This window comes from Urocitellus parryii, chromosome Y, assembly GCF_045843805.1.
Source record: "Urocitellus parryii isolate mUroPar1 chromosome Y, mUroPar1.hap1, whole genome shotgun sequence".
Classification (NCBI taxonomy): domain Eukaryota; kingdom Metazoa; phylum Chordata; class Mammalia; order Rodentia; family Sciuridae; genus Urocitellus; species Urocitellus parryii.
The window spans coordinates 28,975,945-28,994,345 of NC_135548.1; the positions used below are offsets into that span (position 1 = coordinate 28,975,945).

Below are 18,401 nucleotides of genomic sequence, written 5' to 3' on the forward strand. Positions count from 1 at the left end.
GGTGGCTTGAAGTCAAAGCTGTAAACCAGGTCACTTAAACTCAATGGAACGAGTGGCCTTTTCCCATCTGTGAGAACAGCACTAGCTCCCCACCCAGAGAGGACGAGGATGGGGACAGATGTGGAATGGATCACCAGAAGGGAGTCTGGCTTCTCGACAGGAAAGTCAGAGCAGATTTGACATAAGACACAGAACTTGCTTACAAAGACTGGGGCAGAGGTGGGCTCCTCAGCTTGGGAGAAGGCTCAGTGCACCCAGGTGGAGGGGAGAGGAGGGACGTGAAGGAAGGAAACGGGGGTCCCTGGGTGGCCCTGCAGAGGCACTGGGGGGCAGGGGTGGGGGAGAACGTAAAACACCAGGTGAAGAAAAATCAGAGAAAGAGCAAATGGATCCAGCTCTGTCCGAGGAAAAGTGCTATATTATCTGTCTCCAGACATGTAGCCAGGAGGGCTGGAACGAGTCTATTGATTTTTACTGTTTTACATTTTTAAGGCTGTAACCAACATTTTTAAAAAAGTTATTTATGGAAAAGGTGGGGAAGGAAGGGAGGGAGGGAGGGAAGGAGGGAGGAAGGAAGGAAGGAAGGAAGGAAGGAAGGAAGGAAGGAAGGAAGGAAGGAAGGAAGGAAGGAAGGAAGGAAAGAAAGAAAGAAAGACATAAAGAAAGAAAGAAAGAAAGAAAGAAAGAAAGAAAGAAAGAAAGAAAGAAAGAAAGAAAGAAAGAAAGAAAGAAAGAAAAAGAAAGAAAGTAAGTTTAATTACCAGCAACCAGAGGAAGCATGTTCAGCTTGGGCCTGCCCTTAACCGTCCTGAAGTTAGATCCTAGTTGTCAACTGAGATCAGACATTTACCTAAAGTGATTGTCAAGAGCACTGAGCTGCAGGGGGGAGGCAGGCCTGAGGATACCTCTGCTGTCCTTGGCCAACGGTGAGCCACAGGGCACAGCCACATGGTCCTCTGGCCTCACCATCCTGGCCTCCTGAGAAATTCCACTTCTGAGCCGCCCCCTGGGTTGATTGAGGTTCTGACCCGGACACTCAGCACTTGTGTGATCCTGCCTGAGACTTCAACTCTGGTTCTCATATGGTTCTTATCTTTAAGTCTATTGATGTGGTGAATAAAATGTTATTGATTTCCGTATATTGAACCATCCTTGCATCCCAGGGATGAATCCTACTTGATCGTGGTGCACAATATTTGATGTGTTTTTGTATTCAATTAGCCAGAATTTTATTGAGGATTTTTACATCTAGGTTCATTAGAGATATTGGTCTGTAGTTTTCTTTCTTTGAGGTGTCTTTGTCTGGTTTCGGAATCAGGGTGATGTTGGCCTCATAGAATGAATTTGGAAGAGCTCCCTCTTTTTCTATTTTCTATTGAAAATTATTGGTATTAATTCTTCTTTAAAGATTTTGTAAAACTCCGCTCTATACCCATCCGGTCCTGGGCTTTTCTTGGTTGATAGTCTTTTGATTGCTTCTTCAATTTCATCCATTGATATTGATCTGTTCAAATTGTGTGTATCCTCCTGATTCAGTCTGGGCAACTCATATGACTTAAGAAATTTATCGATGTCTTCACTATCTTCTATTTTTTTGGAATATAGGTTTTCAAAATAATTTCTAATTGTCTTCTGTATTTCTGTAGCATCTGTTGTGATATTGCCTTTTTCATCCCGTATGTTAGTAATTTGAGTTCTCTCTCTTCTTCTCTTCATTAGCATGGCTAAAGGTCTGTCGATATTATTTATTTTTTCGAAGAAACAACTTTTAGTTTTGTTAATTTTTTCAATAGTTTCTTTTGTTTCAATTTCATTGATTTCCGCTCTGATTTTAATTATTTCTTGCCTTCTGCTACATTTGCTGTTGTTTTGCTCTTCCTTTTCTAGGGCTTTGAGATGAAGTGTGAGCTCATTTATTTGTTGTTTTTTTTTTTTTTTCTTTTTTTGAGGAATGACCTCCAGGCGATGAATTTCCCTCTTAAAACTGCTTTCATTGTGTCCCATAGATTCCAGTATGTTGTGTCTGTATTTTCATTTATCTCTAAGAATTTTTTTTATTTCCTCCTTTATGTCTTCTATAACCCATTGATCATTCAGTAACATATTGTTCATTTTCCATGTGATGTAGGATATTTTCTTCCTTCTTTTATCATTGATTTCCAGTTTCATTCCATTACGATCAGATAAAATGCATGGTATTATCTCCACCCCTTTATATTTACTGAGGGTTGCCCTATGACATAATATATGGTCTATTTTTGAGAAGGATCCATGTGCTGCTGAGAAAAAAGTATATCCATTTGATGATGGTTGATATATTCTATATATGTCAGTTAAGTCTAGGTTATTGATTGTGGTATTGAGTTCTATAGTTTCTTTATTCAACTTTTGTTTGGAGGATCTGTCCAATGGTGAGAGAGGTGTGTTGAAGTCACCCATAATTATTGTGTTGTGGTCTATTTGATTCTTGAACTTGAGGAGAGTTTGTTTTATGAAGGTCACAGCACCCTTATTTGGTGCATAAATATTGATAATTGTTATGTCTTGTTGGTGAATGATTCCTTTTAACAGTATATAATGTCATTCCTTATCCCTTTTGATTAACTTAGTCTTGAAGTCGATTTTATTCGATATGAGGATGGCCACCCCTGCTTGCTTACAAGGACCCTGTGCGTGGTATATTTTTTCCCATCCTTTCACCTTCAGCCTGTGTATGTCTTTTCCAATCAGATGTGTCTCCTGGAGGCAGCATATTGTTGGATTTGTTTTTTTAATCCATGATACCAGCCTATGTCACTTTATTGGAGAGTTTAAGCCATTAACATTTAGAGTTACTATTGATATGTGGTTTGTACTTCCAGCCATGTTTGATTATTTATCCTTTTTAAAAAAAAATTAGTTTGTTTCTCCATGATTATCTTTCCCCTTGCCCTCTGTCTTTACCGAGGCACTTCCCACTGATGGTTTTGGTTATTGTTTTTCATTTCTTCCTCATGTAGTGTTTTGCTCAAAATGCTTTGCAATGCTGGTTTTCTGGCTGCAAATTCTTTTAACTTTTGTTTATCATGAAAGATTTTTATTTCGTTGTCATACCTGAAGCTTAATTTTGCTGGATACAGAATTCTTGTTTGGCATCCATTGTCTTTCAGTGTTTGAAATACATTGTTCCATGACCTTCTTGCTTTCAGCGTCTGTGATGAAAAATCAGTGGTTAACCTTATTGGTTTACTCCTGAATGTAATCTGCCTCCTTTCTCTTGTAGCTTTTAATATTTTCTCTTTGTTCTGTATATTGGACATCTTCATAACAATGTGTCTTGGCATTGGTCTACTGTGATTTTGTGTGTAAGACCTAAGGGGTAAGCCGGGCTTGGTGGCTGGTGCAGCTGAGATCAGGAGGATTAGGCTGGGCAGACAGGGAACCGGGCCCCTGGGTGACTTCCTGAGCAGCAGAGCACAAACAGCAGCTGCAGAGTTTTACTGAGACACTGACAAAAGGGCTGTTTTCACTTTATTTTATTGATTTTTTAAAAAATAAATGACAGCAGATAAAATAAATCACAATTCTTATTACACATACACAGCACAATTGTTAATGTTTCTGCCTGTATATAAAGTAAGTTGACACCAATTTGTGTCTCCATACCTGTACTTTGGATAATGATGTCCATCCCATTCCACCATCCTTGTTAACCCTTTGCCCCATCCCTGCCCCTTCCTCCCTCTGCCCTATCTAGAGTTCCTCTATTCCTCCCATGTTCCCCCTCCCTACCCCACTATGAGTCAGCCTTATAAAGGCTGTTCTTAAATCAGGACCTACATGACCTGGCATTTGGGACCCAGGTGACACAGCATCCTCAACCTCTCCAAGGAAAAGCACCTGATCAATATTTTGATTGGACTCAAGTCTTCGTGGATGTCTCCTGGACACTGAGTGCCTTACCCAGGATTGAGCTGGAGTCTGACTTCCTTAAGCCTTAGATTTATATAAGCCTCTAGACAATAGCCATCGGTGGGCTTCCCTTTCTTGGGACCCCTCCCTCTTTAGGTCTTTCTTTCTTTCTTTCTTTCTTTCTTTCTTTCTTTCTTTCTTTCTTCCTTCCTTCCTTCCTTCCTTCCTTCCTTCCTTCCTTCCTTCCTTTCTTTCTTTCTTTCTTTCTTTCTTTCTTTCTTTCTTTCTTTTCTCCCTCCTTCCCTTCCTCCTTTCTCTCTCTCTCTCTTTCTCCCTCTCTCTCCTTTCTCTTTCTTTTCTTCTTTCTATTCTCTAATAAATTCTGTTACTTTGCTGTCACCCCTGTGTCCATGGATTTTATTCTTCAAATCCCTGAGACAGCCAGGCAAGATGGCACATGCCTGTCATCCCAGCGGCTTGGGAAGCTGAGACAGGAGAATCGAGAGTTCAAAGCCAGCCTCCGAAAAAGCAAATTGCCTAGCAACTCAGTGAGACCCTGTCTCTAAATAAAATACAAAATAGGGCTGGGGATGTGCTCAGTGGTTGAGTGCCCCTCAGTTCAGTCCTGGTACTCAAAAAAAAAAAAAATTCAGGAGGCAAAGAAGTCACTTGACCCCCAGGCTCCATGCCTCACAGCCAGTGAGTCACCAGGGCTGTCCAAGATCCATCTTTCCATGCTTTTTCCGCTTCCCTCAAGGAGATGGGAGGGATCTGATCAGCTAGTTATAACGTGTTCCTTTCACATTGTGGCCAAAGCAGTTCAAATGTTTCCATCCCCCAAAGGCACTATCCTCGAGACAAGGAGCAACCATCTTTTATAAGAGCCCTTAGATGTCACAGAATCTTCTTCAGTCTCGGGGGACAGTGGTGAGTCCCATGACTGGTGAGGGGCAAATATTCAGCTGCAATTATTCAACTTCTTTCCTGCTCCTCAACATTCCTTTATCTGCTCTCTTTGGTGTCGAACTATTCAGACCTGATTTATGGGGACTCCCTGCAAAGTTGGGTCTCTGGCCTAGAACTCCAGAAACAGAGGTGGGTGGAGGTTTTCTAGAAAATTGGGCACCTTCTTTTCTTAGTCCTTTTCTGGTTATTTCCGGTCAGTGTCAGGTGTTTGGTAAGGGTCAAATCCTTGGGGGGAGGGGTGCATTGACATATAATGAAGAGCATGCCCACAATTTGCTCACCAGGGACAAAATGTAAACAACAAAGTCACACACCCAACTGACCCAATTTCTCCAGTCACACCCTACCAACCTACATTTTCCACCCAATTAATCCATATCTGTGGATTAATCCACTGTCTTTGTTTCTTTCTGTTTCCAGAACTTTCTTTTAAGGCAAGCATAGGGATGGCAAATTCTCTTTGTTTTTTCATCTCAGAATATCTTGATTTATTCTTGAAGGATGTTGATACTGGCTATAGAATTTTTTTTTTCTGGTACCAGGGGATTGAACTCAGGGGCACTCGACCACTGAGCCACATGCCCAGCCCTGTCTTATATTTTATTTAGAGACAGGGTCTCACTGAGTTGCTTAGCACCTCACCATTGCTGAGGCTGGCTTTGAACTCCTGATCCTCCTGCCTCAGCCTCCCAAGCCGCTGGGATGACAGGCGTGCACCACCACACCCGACTATAAAGCTCTTCTTTTAGAACTAGAAAAATATGCTGTCATTTTGTTGAGAGGCACAGCCAAAGGGGCCCCAGCAAACTTCCAGCTGCCAGCAAACTTCCAGCTGCCGGCTGATGATTGGCTCACAGTGGCCCCAGCAACATCTAGTTGTTTGGCTCCTCTGCGGTGATGTTCACTGGGCTGTTTCCCTGCCCTTTCAGACCACGGAGCTGCTCATTGGGGGACTTCTTTGGCTCCGCCCACACAACCCAGCCAATCAGCCTCAAGAACAGGAGGATTGTGGGAGGTGGTGAGGCTTGTGGAAGCCGGTGGTGGCAGTTGGGCTCTGAGGGTTTTTTTCCTGAGGAGCTGTTTTGTTTGCCTTTTGCAGTTCTAAAAATAAAGTTAGTTTCTTTTGACAAGTGGCTCCTGAATTGTGCCCAGCCAGACTGTGGCGTCATTTCCTTCTGGCACCCATAATTGTAATGGGAAATCCATTGTCATTCAAATTGCTTTTTACTCCATACATAAAAATGCCATTTTTTTCCCTTACTTCTTTGGAGACTCTGTCTTTAGTTTTTCGAAGCTTAGTTGTTTGCGTCTTGTGTGCATTTCTGGGGGCTTTTCCCGTTCAATGTGTGATCTTCTTCTTGAGACTACAGGTTTATGAATTGCTGAATTTGGGACTTTGGATCCATTACTTACTTGAGCGCTCTCCATTCTACCTTCTTTCTCAATCTCTTTCTGCTCCTTCAACCGTATGAATATTTTACTTCTGCTCTAATCCACCAGACCTCCGAGAGCCTGATCATTGTTTTACTCTTTCTCTCTGCTTTTTAAACTAGATAATTGCTGTAGTTCAGTCTCATGAATCCCACCCCCAATCTCCTCATTTTTGCCACCAAGCCCTGCACATGGATCTTTATTTCATTTTTAGCATTATTCAGTTCTTGAATCTCCTTTTGATTCTTTATATCTTCTGTTCTTCACAGAAGTCTTCTGTTTCTATTTTTGTTTTTCTTTTATTGCATGGATGCTCATGATTGCTCAAGGAAGCCCCTTTCTTCCTGTTTCTCTTTTTCTCTTGCAGCCCTGGGCATGGATCCTGGGCCTTGCTCGTGCCGGCTGAGTGCTCTAGACGGCACATCTACCATGGAGGCTTTAAAATCACGTCCTGATGTTTCTGACGTCTCTTTTCATCCTGCTGTGGGTAGACCTGTGCATTCTTCCTTTTCCTTTGGCTTGTGCCTTCCGGTTCTTGGTTGGATTAACATACTTTATTTTAACCTGGACATTTTCATATTGTTTCATGACACTCTCAGCTTTTCTCTGGCTCTCTCTCTCTGACATCCCTGCAGCATGCCCAGGAAGAGGAGGTCACGACCCTTTCCCTGCAAGTGGAAGTTGAAGTCAAAGTGTCCCACTCAGTCTCTGTGGACACCCATGTGTCCCCATTCCTGATGGGTGGGATGGGAACTCCAGTTCCCCAGAGGGTCTCACTTGACACAGTGGAGTCACAGACCCCTTTGCTTTTCAGTGTAGATGAGAGCCCTGGCCTCCTCCCTGGCCTCCCACCTGCCTCTATATTCATATCTGTTCTAATTAGATATACATGACAGTAGAATGACTTTTGACACACACCATACATAAATAGAGTATAACTTCTCATTCGGCGTCGGATAGTATATGATGTAGGGTTCCTAAATTTTAAAGATCCTATAATCATAAGCTGATATAGGGTAATAATGTCTGACTCATTCTCTTCTCCTTCCTATCCCCAGGCTCCCTCTCTTACCTTCACTCCCCTCTGTCTAGTCCAAAATACCTCTGTTCTCCCAACTACCATCCCAACCTTATTGTAAATGAGCATCCATATATCAGAGAAAACATTTGGTTTTTTGGGATGGTCTTATTTTGCTTAAAATAATATTCTCCTCTTCTACCCATTTCATTCTTCTTTAAGGCTGAGTAATATTCCATCCTGTACATTTACCACATTTTCTTTATCCATTCATCTGTTGAAGGGCACTCAGGTTGGTTCCATAGCTTAGCTATTGGGAGCTGAGCTGCTCTAAACACTGATAGGACTTCATCACTATGGTATGCTGATTCTGAGTCTTTTGAACAGTGTGCCAGCAGGGGCATTGAGACACCTTGTCCAGCATGGTGAGATGGTAGGTCCAACCTGTCCTAATGGCCTCTGCCCTTAGGAACAGGGTCATCATTCCTTCTATGGTGCTAGCTGGGGTAGAATGGTTATTTCCCAAAGGGTTTCTGACTTGCTCAGCTAACCTCTTCCTCCTCCTTTATGTTGAGTAAGTAGACTTTTTCGGGGGCTATGGACTCTCCTCATTGTATATTTTTAGAAGACAGTAGCTTTAGCTCCAGGTATGGGACGTATAAGGCCAAAATAATATCCAGGGAAGTCAGCCCCATGATATGCCTTGAGCTCCTAGTCCACAGCCTATCTGTAATCCTCCTCACCTTGCAGAGTTTGCCTGGGATTTGCATGGCTTATGGTTGTATACTGAGTAGGAGGAAGAGGGAAAAGCATATCTACTCCATATTCCTGGAAGCAGAAGTCAGTAAGGAATGTACATTGGAATAAGCATCCCAGGTGCTTCTGAGGCAGGTGATCATGGACCACATTTTGAAGATGATTTTGCTCTGCAGCCCTGAAAAGACCAACTCAAAAATCCCAGGTTGCACAATCCAAAAGCTAAACTCAGCCCTGTGTGTTCTGGCTTGCATTTCAATGCCATTTTTTTTTCCTCGTGACACTAAATAAAGCTGCGAAGAATACCAAAAGGAACTAATGTATCAATTTCACTGATATTCATGGAGATCAAATAGTTTGCCTCAAGGTAATTCACCAGCTTATAGAAAAGTGGAGCCAATATCTTTCTGATTCATTTGCTCTGCAGAAGCCACAGTACAATTCTACTAAGCAGGATTCCAGGCAATTGCTCCAAGATGGGGCATTGTTTGCACATGAAAGAACTTCTTGGAAATTAAAGTCAATGCACTAGATTCAGGGTGCCACCCAGAGCCAAGACAGGCTGACTCAGACCCAGGGAAGCTTTTCCACTTATGCTAATCCTCATTTGGCAGCTGGCTCTATAATTGCCAAAGTCAGTGGGTAGACATGCAGGAAATGCTAATTCTCTGCAAATACAGTTATTCATAACTGGGTGTCAGTGGTATCACCCTCCATAGAGACAGCTCTTCAGAGGACACAGGTGTCTGGGGCAGGAGGTCAGCATCTCCTCAGCCTTGGGGAGCCCTTGAACTCTTAAAGTGAAATCTCGAGGGATAGGAAATGGCGTGAGACCGAAGGTAGCACAGGAAAGCATCTAATGAAATCCAGGCATCCTCCTGTGGCGGCCTTTTATTGGACTGGCCCCATGCACAGGTAGAACCAGATGGTGTGCTCATGGTTTCCATCAATGCCAAAATGCAATGAAGAAGGGAAGAGAAAAAATGGATGAGCAAAGGAAAGTCAGTCTGCACAGCTGAAAATAATTATGCTTGCATATCTAATGACCCAGGGAATTAGACAAAGCCAAATCCATTGGAACCCTGGCCACATGCAGGCAAGTGTCACAACTCAATGGCAAAAGATGGATTGTTTCATGTGCTATGTAGACGCCGTGACGGTTCTTCCTTCTGAATTGCTGTCAGAGAATTAAATCGTAGGGAGATGCGTACAGTGGGTGTCTTTGGATTTTAAAAGGGGCTTGCTAGCAATCATCTTGGACAATGGAGAAAATCAAGAGATGTCAGTAAATGTCATACTGATGTCCACTTTGACCTGCAGGGATATTTGGAAGCAGTCCACAAGGTGTGGTGGCCAGTTTTTCCTACCACCAACGTATAGATTCTGCATTCCTTGGGGGCAAGGGTCAACTCTGGCCCTTCTTTTGTGGGCCATTTAAAAGCATTTATTGAAATTCTGCCAAGTACCCGGCCCTGCTTAACAATCTCCAATAGATAGATGAGAAACACACTGCTCCTACCCGGCCTGGAGGAGCTCACAATGCGTAAATATTGATTGGAGGGTGGATGACTGATTGCTGTTCCCCTGCGGGGACACAATTGGGGTTTCTGAAATTCTCATTTCTTCCCATTGTAGCTGCGAAAATGGTATTCAAATGCTAGAAGTTCAAGTATTCTTTCTGTAATTCATTCACTGAGTCATTCAGTCAGTCTTTACTGAATATTGATTATGCGTCAGGCACTATGCTTGGCACCGGGATAAAAATAGGGAGAAACATTTTAATACATGAATACATGATATCATGTGTTTGCTTTGGATTGTTTTTTGGTGCTTGTGACTATTGCAATATTATATATCTCCATTCATATATTTATATTTGTAGATATATGTATATATATATATATCTGCTGCTGTGTCTCTCCAACATTCACACACTGAAACTCTAAGGTCAAGGTGACCGCCTTTGGAGGTGTGGCCCTTGGGAGGTGATCAGATCATGAGTGTGGGGTCCTCCTGGGATCTGTGCCCTCATGGAGAGAGACACAGAGTGATGAGCACTCCTTCTCTCTCTCTCTCTCTCTCTCTCTCTCTCTCTCTCTCTCTCTCTCTCTCTCTGCCATGTGATAATACAGCAAAAAGACAGCTGTTTGCAAACCAGGAAGAGAGTCCTCCCTAGAGCACAATCAAGCAGTCACCGGATTCCAGGCTTCCAGCTTCCAGAATAGTGAGAATAAAAGGGGACTGGTGGTGGTTACAGTAGCCTAGGCAACCAATAAAAACAAATTTCTTTATATTTCATCTCCCCCTTTTCCACATAATTCACTTCCCTACAGCCAATGGGATCTCTTTAAAAAACTCAACTCTGATTACCCCACGTATCCTGTGCTTAAATCTTCTTCTACCTTCCTATTTCACTTGAGAGTAAAACCCAGCCTTGGCTTGGAGGATCTAAATGGTTTCCTCTGCCTCTGCCTCCTGGCCTGCTTGATCACTGAGCTGCAATCACTTTTTTTTTTTCACCTTCTCTTCCTTAAAGAAATCACCAGGTTGGACTTTAACTCTCTACCCAAGAGCAATATATATATAGCCTAGCTCCTCCTAGTCAGGTCTGAACTGTCCCCAATATTCATGAAAACGTACCCTGGGCTGGGATTGTGGCTCAGAGCACTTGCCTCGAAAGTATGAGCACCAGTTCAATCCTCAGCACCACATAAAAATAAATAAATAAAATAAAGGCATTGTGTCCCTCCACAACTAAAAAAAATATTTTTAAAAAAATGTTCCCTGAATTCCTAACATCTTGTACTTCATCTTTAGGGTCAAGGATGTCACCTGGCTAATTGCACGGGGAATTACCATCATGGGAAGTGGTCTAACTTAGCCACATCTTATTTCTGCTCTTTCTTGCTGTATGGAAGGTCTGTGCATACCTGGAGTTCGCTCTCTGCTATGTATGCACGCCCAGCCTTGCACGTTGTAGGGACTTATCTGTATTTTATTGAACAAAACTAGTTTTCAGGGATGGGAGAATTATGGTTTAATGGAATAGAAAGATACCTGAAATATTTACTCACTTAATCTAAGAATTATATACATAATGTAAAAGTCAAATGGGATACTAAGGTCCACAGGGGATCAGAGAATGAAAAGTACCTGGGGACGCATGGGTAGAAAGGATCTTTCAGAGGAAGAATAAGATTCTAAAGAAGTTGAAGGGGAAGAAACGGGGCAGATCTCGAGACAAGGACTGGTACTTGCAATCACAAGATAAAACAGGAAGAATTCCCGGAGATTAACCAGATAGGAAATTTGCAGGAATAACAGAAACTTTATTGACCATAAAATCAAAATTAATGAGGTGGGTGAAATCACGTTGCACAAGAAGAAGGATTATTTCAAATCAAATTACCCAAGATCAGCAGACTCCAAACCGGAGTCAGAGGAAGATATGAGGAAATTTTCTGTCCCCAATACCATGACATAAGTGGCTGCACATGACGGGCTAAGGTCCCTGCAGATGGAAAGAGGTGGGGACAGGGCACTTCCTCCCTGTCCTCTCTTCCCACTTCTGTCTTCTTTTCCTGCTCATTCTGCAGTTGCCTGAACAACTTCTCAAAGAGCGCTTCATTGTTGAAGGGGACAGACTGGCTGATATCTGGTCCCCTTCTCTCTAATTTAGGGGCTCACACTGTGATGCAGCAGGGCTAAATCGATGATGAGTTCTCAGAACTTCTCAGGCCATGCTGGTGCATGCCGCACCGTGAACAGCTCTCTTCCCTTCAACCTCTCTCACCACCTTGCTCTGCCTTGTACATTAACTTTCCCTGGGTCTGCACAAGTCCTGATGTTCTTGTTCTGGAAAGTTCTTTCCTTTGTCTCCCCTCTCCTCTTTACAACTGATTATTGTTTGGATGTGTGTTGACCCCCAAAAGCTGATGTGTGAGACAATGCAACAGAGCTTAGAGGTGAAATGATTGGGGTTTTGAGAGCCTTAAGGTCATCAGGGCATTAATCCCCTGGTAGGGATAAAATGGGTGGTGACTGTAGGCAGGTGGTGTGGCTGTAGGAGGCGGGGCTGGGGCTGTGTCTTTGGGGTTTGTAGTTTGTCCCCCGGTGAATAATGTTCACTCTGCTTCCTGACATCCAGGAGCTGAGCTCTTGTCTTCTTCTACACCCTTCCACCATGATGTTCTGCCACACATCAGGCCCAGAGCATTGGATCAACCATCAATTGACTGAACCTCTCAAACCATGAGCTCCAAATAAACTTTCTCCTCTCATTGTTGATGTCAAAAACAAAAACTAAAACAAACTAGCAAAACTTACCTCTTTCTACTCAGATCCAAACTTACCATCATCTCAAAGTTCAAATGCTACTCTCTTTTGGAAACTTTTTTATATTTACTCTAGTAATAGCATATAGAGCCCACATATTTTCTGTGACCAAAACCTAACAGTCATGCCTGAAAATATGTTATTGTTTTCATCTTTGTAATTACTTAAGCATCACCATCCCCTTTTATACAGGAAGATGCTGAAGCCCAGGGAGATTCTGTAACTTGCCCAAGATTCAACAGTTCTAAGTGTCAGAGAGTCCAGACTTTAATTCAGCTCTGTCTAATTCAGTCTGGGCTACACGACTGCACTGTAATGTGAAGTCAGCATGGGTCACTTTCCTCCTTGAATTCATGTGTAGTCATTTACTGTATGCCCTATTCTATCATAATGTTGATGGTCTCCAGGAATCTGTTGTGATCGGTCCATACCAATGTCATATTCATCCTGAAATTCTGAATACACCCATGCTTTACCCTCTGTATTGTGTTTCATGTGTCTTGCCAGAAAAATAGAATAGGTGCATATTATTTTTATAAGAAAAAGCAAGAGGAATGATTGAAACACATATATTTTAGATTCTAATCATTTAATTTCTCCATCTGCAAAATTGACTGTGAGCTTTCTTGAAAGCAGAGACAAGGTATTCATCCATCCATTGACTGATTTTTCATTTCTCACAATTCTTCACACAAGGTGCTCCAAATGTTTGTTGGGTACTAGGCAAAGTCCTGGGCCATCCGGAGAAAACAGATCTGGTCCCCAGCATGAGCGAGCTTCCAACCAGTGTTCAAATCCTTGTTCCTCTCTGGTATGTGATAAGTGGCATCAACCTACGGTGATTGATGGAGAGCCATAAATTCATAGGATGCTAAGACAAGTTTGGGCACAATGCTCGAGAGGCACAGCACAGGACACAGGGAATAACTTCAACTGTGACAGAAAACTTAATTTTATGAAGTTATCCAAATGGGGGTCAGTTAATTGAAGAAGTAGTTTAGGGAAGGAATTAATAAAATAAATTATGTAAATGTTACAAGTATGTGTGTGTGTGTGTGTGTGTGTGTGTGTGTGTGTGTGTGTTTTGCTGGATGTCATATCTGGGCCTTGCGCATGCTAGGAAAATGCTTTACCAATGAGCTATCCTTCCATCCTTAAACCTTATACATTTTATTTTTCAATACCATAACTGCCTTTGGGTATAATACCAAGGAATTTTCTTGATGTGTGGGTCACCTAGTTGGTATTTTCTGTCATCAACCTTACATAACCCACACCCATAGTGACCTATCTCTAATTTCCATTTTCAATTTTCATTACAAAGAATGAGAACTTAAAGATTTGGGGATTATATATATATATATATTTTTTTCTAAATATTTCCCTGTTGTATTGTCACTTTGTGGTTTAAAATCAATTTTTTTAAATGCAACTTTCCTTCATTGGGTCTTTCTAGAACATTGCAGTTAGTTTCCATAGCAACATAACTCTATTTTCACACAGATGTTTATATAAGTTTACATTATATTAAATTAAATTATGTAATTATAATAACAAGTAAACAACTTAAACAGGTTTGGGAACAAATGGCAGAACAGACTCTTGATAAACACAGCTCAACTGTTGGGAGTAAAATGTGTGAGACCCCACTTCTTCCTAGGTACCCACATGCAATGTGTAAGCTGACTAGTTCCCTGGGCTTTGGGAACGAGCATGGTTCCCTGGAATCTGGACTTTTTGCTTTAAAGCCAGGGTGTGTGCTTTCACATTTCAATGCTGTGACTAAAAGACCCAACCAGGACAAATGTAGAGGAGGAAAAGTTTATTTGGGGGCTCATGGTTTCAGAGGTCTCCATCCATAGACGGCCAGGTCCGTTCTTCAGGGCTGGAGGTGAGGCTGAACATCATTTCGGGAGAGTGTGGCAGAGGGAAGCAGCTAACATGATGATCAGGAAGCAGAGAGAGAGAGAGATCTCCACTTGCTGAATACAAATATATACTGCAAGACCATGCCCCCAATTCCCACCTCCTCCAGCTACACTCCCACCTGCCTTTAGCTACCACACAGTTAATCCCTATCAGGGGATAAAATCACTGACTGGGGTAAGGCTCTCACAACCCAATCAGTTTTCCTCTTAACCTTCTTGCATTGTCTCACATCCAAACCATAACATTGCATTGGGAATACCAGGCTGCTTGCTCTCTTTAACTGTTGGTGCCAGAGATTCTGCTTTCTGGAAGAGAAGCTAGACACTGGTAAATCTGAAAAATTCACCAAGTGGAGTTTTACTCAAGAGAGTTTACAGCCAGTTCGTGAATGGACGCCACTAAAACTTCAGGATGTCTTCCTGCCTCCATGTTCTTCCTTATCCCTGCCTGCCTCCTTGGGAAAAGGTAACTTATGCCCAATGCTATAAGCAATCACTGTGCTTGTCCCCTCACAGGCCAGGCCAACGTCCCTTCTGGTGGCAAAGATCTCACATTATTTAGGCTCTATCTTTATGCTCTTATTTGTTTCTATGGAGTTTAGAATTTTTATATTTGATGTCATCCAACTTATTGATTCTGGGTTTTTTTTTTTTTTTTTTTTGGTAGGGTACCAGAGATTGAACTCAAGGGCACTTAACCACTAAGCCACACCCGTATTCCTATTTTTGTATTATATTCAGACACAGAGTATCACTGAGTTGCTCAGTGCCTCACTTCTGCTGAGGCTGGCTTTAAACTCGCAATCCTCATGCCTCAGTCTCCCAAGCAGTTGTGTGTGACACCACACATGGCTCCTCTTATTGAGTCTTGGTTTCATTTCTTATACTTTATAAGTTTTGTTAAGACAATTAGTGCTTGTCAGAATGCCAAAGTGTTCAACTTACAATTTTATCTAGCAATTACAGAGTACTTGTGTAATTCGTAAATCTTTTATATACTCTGAGTTGATTCTGTGAAGGGTGAGAAAGAAGGATCAAGTTTTATTCTTATTCATGTGTGCATCCAGTTTTCCTAGACATACTTGTTAAAAAAGACTATATATGTTGTTTTCTAAAAGCAATCCATTGTGATGTGATAAGGAGTAGAGGTAATTATTCTAATCTTTTTGTACTTACTAATACTTGCTTTGTATCCTAATATATGATCTATTATAAAGAAAGTTCCTTGTGTTGCTGAAAAGAATATTTGGTCTGCTGTTTTTCAGATGAAATAGTGTGTAGACAACTATTAAATTGGTATTATGTGAAGTAAAGGTGAGATTTAGAAACTTTATTGATGTTTTCTCCATATATCCAGCCTCTGGTTACAGTAGTGTTAAAGTCACTCACATTTATGATTTTTATTAGATTTATCTGTTCCTTTAGCCTGAATAGTAATTATTTTATAAAAGTTGGGTTAACTGCCATACACATGCAAATATTTATAACCATTTATCTTCTTGTTGGGTTTTTCTCTTTAACACTATGTAGTGACCTTCTTTGTCACCTTTGGGTAATTGTTGCTTGAAGTCTGCTGTATCAAGTATAAAAATAACTACTACTTTTTTCTTGCTTACATGTGCATGGAATAGATTTTCATCCTTTCACTTTTATTCATAAACATCTTTGCATGTCAGGTGTGTTTCTTGTAGATAGTATATATTTGGGTCTTTTTAATTAATTATATCAGTCTATGTCTTTTAAGTTCATAATTAACACAATGTGAATTCAGTGTTAGGATAGTGAGTTTTGTTTCTCTCTAATATAGGATTTACACTTAATAGTCAATTATTTATCTACTCTTAAAGTGCCATTTATTCTATTGTACTCTCCCTTGATTTATTCTAATCTTCTTTTTGTGTATACAGAATCTCATTGTGAATCTTTTGCAATGGTAGCTTAGATGTCACAGTTTTTTTTAGTTTATTCTTGTCTTGGAAGGTTTTTATTTATGCTTTGAATCTGAAGAATAACTTTGATGCAGATAACAATGTATACTGGCAATACTGAACTAAGACAGATGAGACTGGCCAGAGGAATTAGCATAAGCAGGTTTATTGTCTGCAGACTGTCCAGCAGGGGCTTTCACCTAAAACAAATCCTCCCTCTGAATGCCAAGTCTAGACATTCTTTGAACTTTATAACCAGTGGTAGGCAGGAGGTGCTTGGAGATGTACATTTTTGCAGTGGTCTACATAAAAGTGATTTTTTTTTTGAGTTCTCAGAAGGTACCTATTGTCCCATTTCTTAGAACGGTTTGGGATTTTGCACATTATACCATAAAAGCAGAGTACATACATTAAGTTTGTGGTTAAATTTAGTTTTTGTAGGACAGAGCTGAGCAGTAGGAAATAGAGCATCTAAGTACAGTTGAGCCCTTTTGCAGAGATCCTTGCTGATATTTTGTTAAAAAGAAAAATTGTGGTGAGAGTCTCTGGGGAAGCTTAATTAAGATGACTATGTGGAAGAGGATGTGCTGCTACAGTGTTTTTCTTTCAGTGTTCGAAATATATTATTGCATGTTCTGCTGGCATTTAGAGTTATCCAGCTACATTACCATTTATCAATAACTTTTTGCTTCTCCCTTGAATTTGTAAAAGTCTTTCTTTGCTCTGAATTTTGTCATTTTAACCCAAATATGATGTTGAGAAGTTCTTTATGGCCATGTCTGTTAGGTTTTCTAAATGTTTTCTGTACCTGGATGTCCATCTTGTTCTCACAATTAAGGAAATTTTTCTGGAGTAATTTCACCATAAGTTTTCTATTTCATTAGTCCTTATACACTCCTTCCTTCAATACCTTAGTCTTCAATTGGTCATTTAAAGTTGTCCTAGAATGATTGTATATTGTTTTAAAGTCTCTCCTTTTTAGTACTGTATGAAAATTCTACTTCATCTACCTTGTCTTCAATACTTAACATTCTTCAAGACATATTATACTGGTCATATTTCCCATTTGTAATTTTAGTTGAAATAATAAAACTTATGATTTTTAAATTTTCTACTTTGTTATTTTTTTCTGAAACTCTATCTCCTTGTTGGAATATTCTTTTGAAACTTGACTTGCCTTCATTAATTTATTTCTTAGTACTTTAATTTCTTAAATTATTTTCACAGTAGTTTGAATTCTTTGCTCAGCATATTCTCCACATCAGTGTATGTGGATTAAGTTATTGGGGAAATAAGAACTTTGGTAGTATCCTAATAGTTGCTCTTTCTTGTTTCCTGATTTAATGTTCAGTGAGGTTTTTGTATACTTTCAAATAGATTTCTCTTTTTCTCTAAGATGTAGGTAATTTTGTTGGGTAGATTTCTCTATGGATATGCCCTGACAGAGTTTATGTTCCATATTCAAAGCCCTAACTCATTGACAAAAGTTGTGGGACCACAAATATATAGCACTTTAGTAGGAAAGAATAACTACCAGTAATAGTAAAAACTTAAAAGAAAAGGAAAACACATGTTGATTTTTAAGGAAAACAAAAACTTTTAAAAAATGTTTTTTTTTCAACTCCAATAACCAGTGAAGAAGTGGTAATAATGTACAATGCCCAAAATTTAGGCATTAATGATTCTAATTTTAATACTAAAATATATAGAAAAGTGGTGATATAAAAAAAGAGTGACAACAAAAATGTGGAAAAGAAAAAAAAATGGAGCACATGCAAATGAAAAATTAAGAAAAAAATTACAAAGTAAGAAACAATAAAACAGTTAAATATTATGTAATTTAGAATGAGAATAACAAAATTTTTTACAAAACTACTTACAAATGCAAGACCAAGAAAAGTATATGATTTCCCTAGCTGATATAATTCAAATGTAGACAGTTTCTTTCACATTTTCAAGTCTTAAAATTAATCATCATTTTGGGGTTTCTGAGGAACAACTTTAGTTTTACTTGTTTCTTCTCAATTCTAGCCCAGACAGGCCTAACAAGCCACTGTGTCCTAGAGATATAAAACATGCAAGACAATTTAATCTGTCAAAGACAGAGTCTCAGCAGTGAAAACTTTATAAGGGAGGAACCCACTCAGT

General features: G+C 40.3%; 1 pseudogene; it reads left to right on the plus strand.

Annotated features, from left to right (window-relative positions):
- LOC144250999 (serine/threonine-protein kinase ULK1-like) overlaps positions 1 to 18,401 on the plus strand; it is a 57,822-nt pseudogene that overhangs the window by 2,472 nt on the left and 36,949 nt on the right.